General features: G+C 40.0%; 1 protein-coding gene across 1 annotated transcript in view; it reads right to left on the bottom strand.

Annotated features, from left to right (window-relative positions):
- LOC103156585 (WD repeat-containing protein 7-like) overlaps positions 1-3,051 on the bottom strand; it is a 10,837-nt gene extending 7,786 nt beyond the window's left edge. The window contains exon 1 of the mRNA XM_007578700.2: positions 3,037-3,051. The gene's annotated coding sequence lies outside the window, so the exon portion shown is untranslated. The remainder of the gene's footprint in view (positions 1-3,036) is intronic.
- Positions 3,052-6,812: the final 3,761 nt, after the last annotated feature.

The following is a 6,812-nucleotide window of genomic DNA, read 5'->3' on the forward strand; positions in this document are numbered from 1 at the left end:
CTTACTAACTCCTTCACTCTTTGGTTACCTAGCAACAACCTGCTGAGTACTAAATCTCTCACTCTTTGGTTACCTAGCAACAACCTGCTGAGTACTAACTCTCTCACTCTTTGGTTACCTAGCAACAACCTGCTGAGTACTAACTCTCTCACTCTTTGGTTACCTAGCAACAACCTGCTGAGTAACTTACGTATTTCTGCTGCCTCTATAATCGACGTTAAAGTGACAAAATAATCATATTTACCGTCGTACAGAAGTGCAAATATTGCTAAATTAGCACCTAAAGTAAATCAATGATTTTAATTGCAAAAAAATAAATAAATAAAATCACAAAATAATCCTGAAATCTTGAAATGACTGAACATGAAAAGTTGTTAATGTTATTTAATTTTAAGTAGAACTCATTGAATGCAGCTATTTATTAATATTTTAACAGTTTTTAATGGGTTTTATCAAAACATTCTGGCCCTTTAAGAAGATTCATGATTTTGATTTAAGTTACTGGTTTTATTTATAATAATTATTTACAGATATTCACAGCCAAACTGTTGCCCTCTGATTCATTCAGAGACGGATTGAGCCGCTTCAGGAGCAGAAGAAGAAGAAGGAGGTTGAGCTTCACTAATATATGGAGTGAAGAGATTAGCAGCAGCTTATAATGTCAGGCCGAGTCAATGGGAGCCATTCAGCAGGCGACAGCATAATGGACTCCCACAATGCAACAGGCAGCCGGCGCACACACTCAGCTGGACACACACCCCTCACACAGGAAGTGACATCTCGCCACAGCTGCACGGCCGCTAATTAACGCCGCTAATATATCGGCAATTTATCAGCAGGACTGAGCGTTTCATTTGGCGGTAATTGGAAACAGTCGCAGCGTTGATGTGAGGCTGAGCGAACGGCGCCGCGGCCAGCAGAACGAGGAGAAATAATCCAGATTATCACCAGAGAGAAAAGACTCTGATCAATGTTAGAACAGAAATAATGTAAAAAAATACATAAAATGACTTCCTGACAGGCTCAAAATTCATATTTAAAACGTTAAGCAGGATGTCATGATGTGAGGCAAGTGAGTAAAAACTAAAAATAAGGAAGAAAGAGATGATTACCTGTAAAATATTAAAATATTCTGACTGTATATTAAAGCTATGTTTCTTTCTTTACTCAAAAAGGTCCAATCCAAGTAAAATGAATCTTATTTCAGTTAATTGAATCAGTGAAATGCAGTCAGAAAAGTTATTTTTAACAAAAACATGTTTAAAGTTCAGTTCAAAGAGAATAAACATTTATTTATAAATGTTCATAGTTCATTTATATGAGACTAAACTCCCATAATGCACCAGCTCAATGACGCAATGAAAAGTTGGATAAAATGGATCATGACTGTTTAGATCTCAGACGCTTTGAAAACTATCGGATAAGATTCAGTTCCACATGTGGAAGTTTTAAAAATCTGATTATTTTGGGTAAAAAGATCAGATTTGGGTCGGATTCGGCTGCTAGAGGTAAAATGCTACTTGCAGCAGGGCTGGACAATATGGCTGCCACAAAATAAGCGTTTCATATCAGTGAATATCAATAATTATTGATCAGTTTTTGTTTTAAATATCAGAAATTCTGCCAAGCTGATGCCGTGACATTTCCTGTTTTATCCAGTTTTCACTCGATGCAGTTTTTTTTTAAAGCAGCTATGAGACGAAACTTTAAACTGCTGCGGCGCAAGTTGCTCAACAGGCTGTTGCTAGGCAACCAAAGAGCGAGTTAGCTGATGCCACCAACCTAGCTCAGCTAGCTGTGAGAGGTTTAGCGGCTAAAGCCTTTTCTCTGCCTACATCTCCCAGAATGCTGTGCGGTTCTGGATTGGAGGAATATTCTATCAGCTGTATTATATTTATTGATTTATTTATTGATTTATATATTTATTGATTTATTTATTATTATGTTATATAAATAAATATGTAGCAAAGTCAGACATTTTCAGGTTGTGTCCCGTTGGATCCTCTGTGATCCGGTGTGGTTCTGAACCAGACCCTGACTGAAACGCTCCGTCTGGCTGAACTCGGCTTTCTGCAGAGACTCCAGCATGTGTGAACCTGGCAACATGGCTGCCTTCACAGCCAATAGCGCGCTGACATTACCCAGTCGATACAAAGTCGCACACATATTGATTTCTGACTGGGAGGGAGGAGAGAACAACCCAGTCACATGACAGGGAGCCACCGCTGTAAGGAACCGGCAGCGTGTGTGTGTGTGTGTGTGTGTGTGTGTGTGTTTAGGCTCTGACTGACTGACTTACTGATTGGTTCCCCCAGCCGGTGCAGATGGGCTAACCGGTTGGTTTGCCAGCAGGCTCACAGATTGATTTACTGGACGGTTTCTGAACCGACTGCTGAGCTGCAGTTTGACTCAACAAACTGGATTTTAGCAGAAAACATCTGAAGACGATTTGAAAGGTTCAGATAACCATCATCAGTCTGAGCAGATCGCGGTTCGCCAGTCTGAACACAACGCCAGGGTGGAAAGGCATCAGAAACTGCTGCTGGGAAAGGTCATAAGGTCATCTCTACACCGTGTGACGATTTGGTTTAATCATATTCCTGATGAGTCACGTTTATCATCAGATCTTTAGGAATCCAGCCAGCTTGTGAAAACGACTGAAGGATTTCTGGTTTCCACCTTCATTTTTAGCAACACAAACAAAAACATGTTTTCATTTTTAAAAGGTATTTTAGGCCTCAGTGAGGATCCTGAGCTGCTCAGGTGTTTCCTCCAGCAGGTAGATCCTGAAATGTCTGACGGATTTTACAAATGCAGGCCAGATTTTTATTCTCTGGGAGTTTAAAAATCTTTTCCCATTGAAAAGGGATTAACACANACACACTCATGGTCATATGTGAAGCTGCAGGGTTGGACCCTCATGGAGAATGATTTTAGGAGTGAATAGAGATGAAGGGGGGGATATTAAGTCACTCTATATAACATCCAGGACACAATGCTGCAGTGATTGATGGGGACAAAGTGGGAACAGCAGGACAGGTGGCGGGGAAAACCAGAGGAGGGATGGGGAGGCACGGGGCGCGGGGTGGTCCTCGGAGACAGCAGGGAGGGGAGTAAATATAGGAGGGACAGAAGAAGGAGAGGAGATAAGGTGAACAGAGAGAAAACAGATTTCCAAAGAGACCAGGGAGTCTATTTGTATGAGTAATCAGCCGCCGATCCACCACCTAACACACACATATATTCACCCCCGACACACTCACTCACACACCACACACACACACACACACACACACACACACACACACACACACACACACACACACACACACACACACTCACTGTTCTGTCTCTCCCTGTCAGCCGTGTTTACCCACTGATTTTCTCAACAAGACAGCCATTGACACTGGATGGATGGGGCTAATCCGACAGAGAGAGGAACAGCTCTGCCGGGGTTACAGACACACACACACACACACACACACACACACACACACACACAAAGCCTCACTGCTGATCAGCTGCATGGAAATCCGTCCAGCATTAAACTCGACTCCTGATTATTTCACTTAAAACAAGGAAAAATGTTTTAAGTGAAATAATTTCTACTTCATTTTTTATCAGTATTATGATAACATTCTTCATTCTGCAGCAGGGACAAAATAAAACTAAATTTTATGTTTTGAAATTTGTCTAATTTCACAAAAATCCCCTAATTATAATAAATTTGCTTAATAAAAAATATAATATGATCAGTAAGTCACTGAGCCTTAAGAATAATAAATATTCATCACATTTAAACAATTCAAACAAATTTTCTTCTGGAGTTTTTAAGAAATAGAAATAACTTTGGTAATTCGAACTGATGTAAAACAATCAAAGTTTAGTCGGATTTAACTTCAGCCAGTGATCATCACACATTTATTTATTTTGTGTGTTGCACATAATTTATTAACCCCTTAAATGTCAGTTTTCATATTTACTATGTTCTTTTTGCAATTAAATGAAAAACAATAAAAACTTGTCACTCCTGTAGATTAACGGAACATTAAAAATATTTGACAGACAACAGAAGATGGAAAAACAGAAATGATCAGGTTTCTGTGGCTCTGGACGCTTCTTCCTTTCATAAATGAAACCATCATTTAAAGACATTTTTTCTTCTTCCTGTTGCATCATAATAACCAAACCAGGAGGAAAAACTTCAATAATAAAACATTTAGTCGTTTTAAAGGTAACAATAAAATGTGTCAGCTTGTGCAGGTGATGGGGAACTGACTGCTACTGCTGCGGCTGATGGCCGGTTATTGTGTCATGAAGAATAAATAAAGTTTATTAGGTTACATCTGGTAATGTTGTTGCAGCAAAACGCTACAGACGGCAGCATTAGGAGCAGGAGTAATGGCTTCAGTGGCTGGAAGATTAATGGCGTCTGAAAGGAGCTTCAGTAAATAAATACATTATTTTAAAAGGTCATAAGTCAAAAGAACGACAATAAAAACACGTCTGCGACGAACCCAGGCATTCTGCCTGCTGGGATTTCAACCCACAACTGTCTGAAGGCGGTGGCAGTCAGAACGGGACAGACATCGTTACATCATCATAATGTCCTCCAATCAGATTACAGCAGCGCCTCCATAACTCAGACAGTCGGCTCTGGAGCGGCCGACGGCTTTAACGGGATCAGAATCAGCCAATCAGATCAGTGCAACGATCAATTAAACAACCCTGAGGGTCTGGAAGCCGAGCGGATCAGCAAAGACCCGCCAGAACTCAGAGCAACTTTACTCATTCTGTCACGTTTTGGGCATTTTACATGTTAGATCTGATAATCAATCAGATTCAGGAGTGAAGGGTCAGGAACGCACCTCAGACCTGCAGGAAAAATAATAAATATCTGAAAAGTGTGGTGTGCATCTGCTTTCAGCCACCCTCTTTCTAAAGTGCTGCCACTACTAGCTTTAGCCGTTGTTTACGTTGTGATTTACAACATCTGGCTTCTTCTGGTGCAGAATTATGGCCAATCAGTAAAAGTCGCATAAAATGCAACATGAACAATCAGGCTGCAAAAATATCGGCTACAATTTAGTGGAACAAATCTGATCATGCTAACACGCTACACCAACATGGTATTTGGCAGAGGCTAATGCTAACACGCTACACCAACATGGTATTTAGCAGAAGCTAATGCTATAGCGCTACACCAACATGGTATTTAGCAGAAGCTAATGCTAACACGCTACACCAACATGGTATTTAGCAGAAGCTAATGCTATAGCGCTAAATTCAACCATACTGATTTGCTATAACAGAGTATATAGTTCAATGACTGTGTTGCCCAAAATGTCAACAAGACATTGAACTGAAATTTTACAAGACATTCCAATAAATAAGCACTTCACTATCCATCTAAATAAATTATCTTAGGGGAAGCTAAGCGAGCTAGCTAAATGTTTTCAATGTTAGCCAAAATGCTACAGTGGTAAATGAAAAATGATCTCTGTTATTAGTGCCATAGATCAGTGTTTTTCAACCTTTTTTGAGCCAAGGTACATCGTTTTAATTGAAAAAATCACGAGGCACACCACCAACCAAAAATGTAAACAAAGATACTCTGTAGCTACCTATATTATATATATAGTCATTCTTATCAAAGTGTCTTGAGTAGGAATCAAATAAACACATACATTTATTTTTATCATATTTTACATTTCTTATTTCAAACTGCACTTAACATGTCCACTTCAAAAATACACCTGAACAGCCACAACACTGTCTGTGTGATGCATGAATGTCGTAACATTCATGCATCACTAATTCTCTTGTTTTAATGTAAAATGCTCTGTACCTGCTGCCATCTAGTGGTAAGAAAATGACATGATTACGCCGCTAGTCACTACTACAGCAAAGACACTCAAAGATGGCATCATTTGCAGATAATTAATTCGTTTTCAAAAAAATCTAAGACCAATTACCGTATTTTCCGGACTATGAGCGCACCATACTATAAACCGTACCTTCTAATTTTTTGAAGCCCCCTGGAAACGAACATACATCAGCCGCACCGGGCTACAGGCCGCTGTTATCTCTGCCGCTCTCGGTTTCCCATAAGGACCCAGCAGAGGGCAGCAGAGGGCTACGTCCTAATAACTGCTGGACATATTAAGGACGCAGTTCTCCGTCTCCAAATCCGGTTTCATTCACACCGAGTTTAGGTGCAGCGGCTTTATTTCCCTCCTGTGCTGCCAGATCAATACTCCTCAACTTAGAAGCTGCATCTTATGAGTTTGAAAACGTTTCTCAGTCGTGCTGCTAGCATGTGCTTGTTCTAAATGAATATTAGCGCATTCTTCTTTGATTTCCAACTTTGACTTCCAATGATTCACTTCCTGCTAAAGAGCCCCCTGGTGGTTGAAGAAAAATCCACAGAAAAGCCGCTTGTTCAAAGTGTAGGAAAAAAGTAGCAGCTTATAGTCCAGAAAATACGGGAGGTGAGATTTGATAATTTCCATGGCACACCTGACGATCACTCAAGGTACACTAGTGTGCCGCGGCACAGTGGTTGAAAAACACTGGCCTAGTGGATCAGTGGAAGTGAAAAGTGGTTTAAGGAGATAATATTAGAAACCTGAAAGAAATAAAGACAAACTGAAGTCACGAGTCTCTGAGCTAAATTATGTAATACTGAAAAAAATCTACAGAAATATTTTTACATTTTTCATAAACAGGAGCAAAATGTTGCCTTTACATCTTATTTTCCAGCAGTAAGAAGCTTAAAATCAGAACCAGCTGATCTGTTTGAAGTTCAGCCT

This window comes from Poecilia formosa, unplaced genomic scaffold, assembly GCF_000485575.1.
Source record: "Poecilia formosa unplaced genomic scaffold, Poecilia_formosa-5.1.2 Scaffold489, whole genome shotgun sequence".
NCBI classification, from domain to species: Eukaryota; Metazoa; Chordata; class Actinopteri; order Cyprinodontiformes; family Poeciliidae; genus Poecilia; species Poecilia formosa.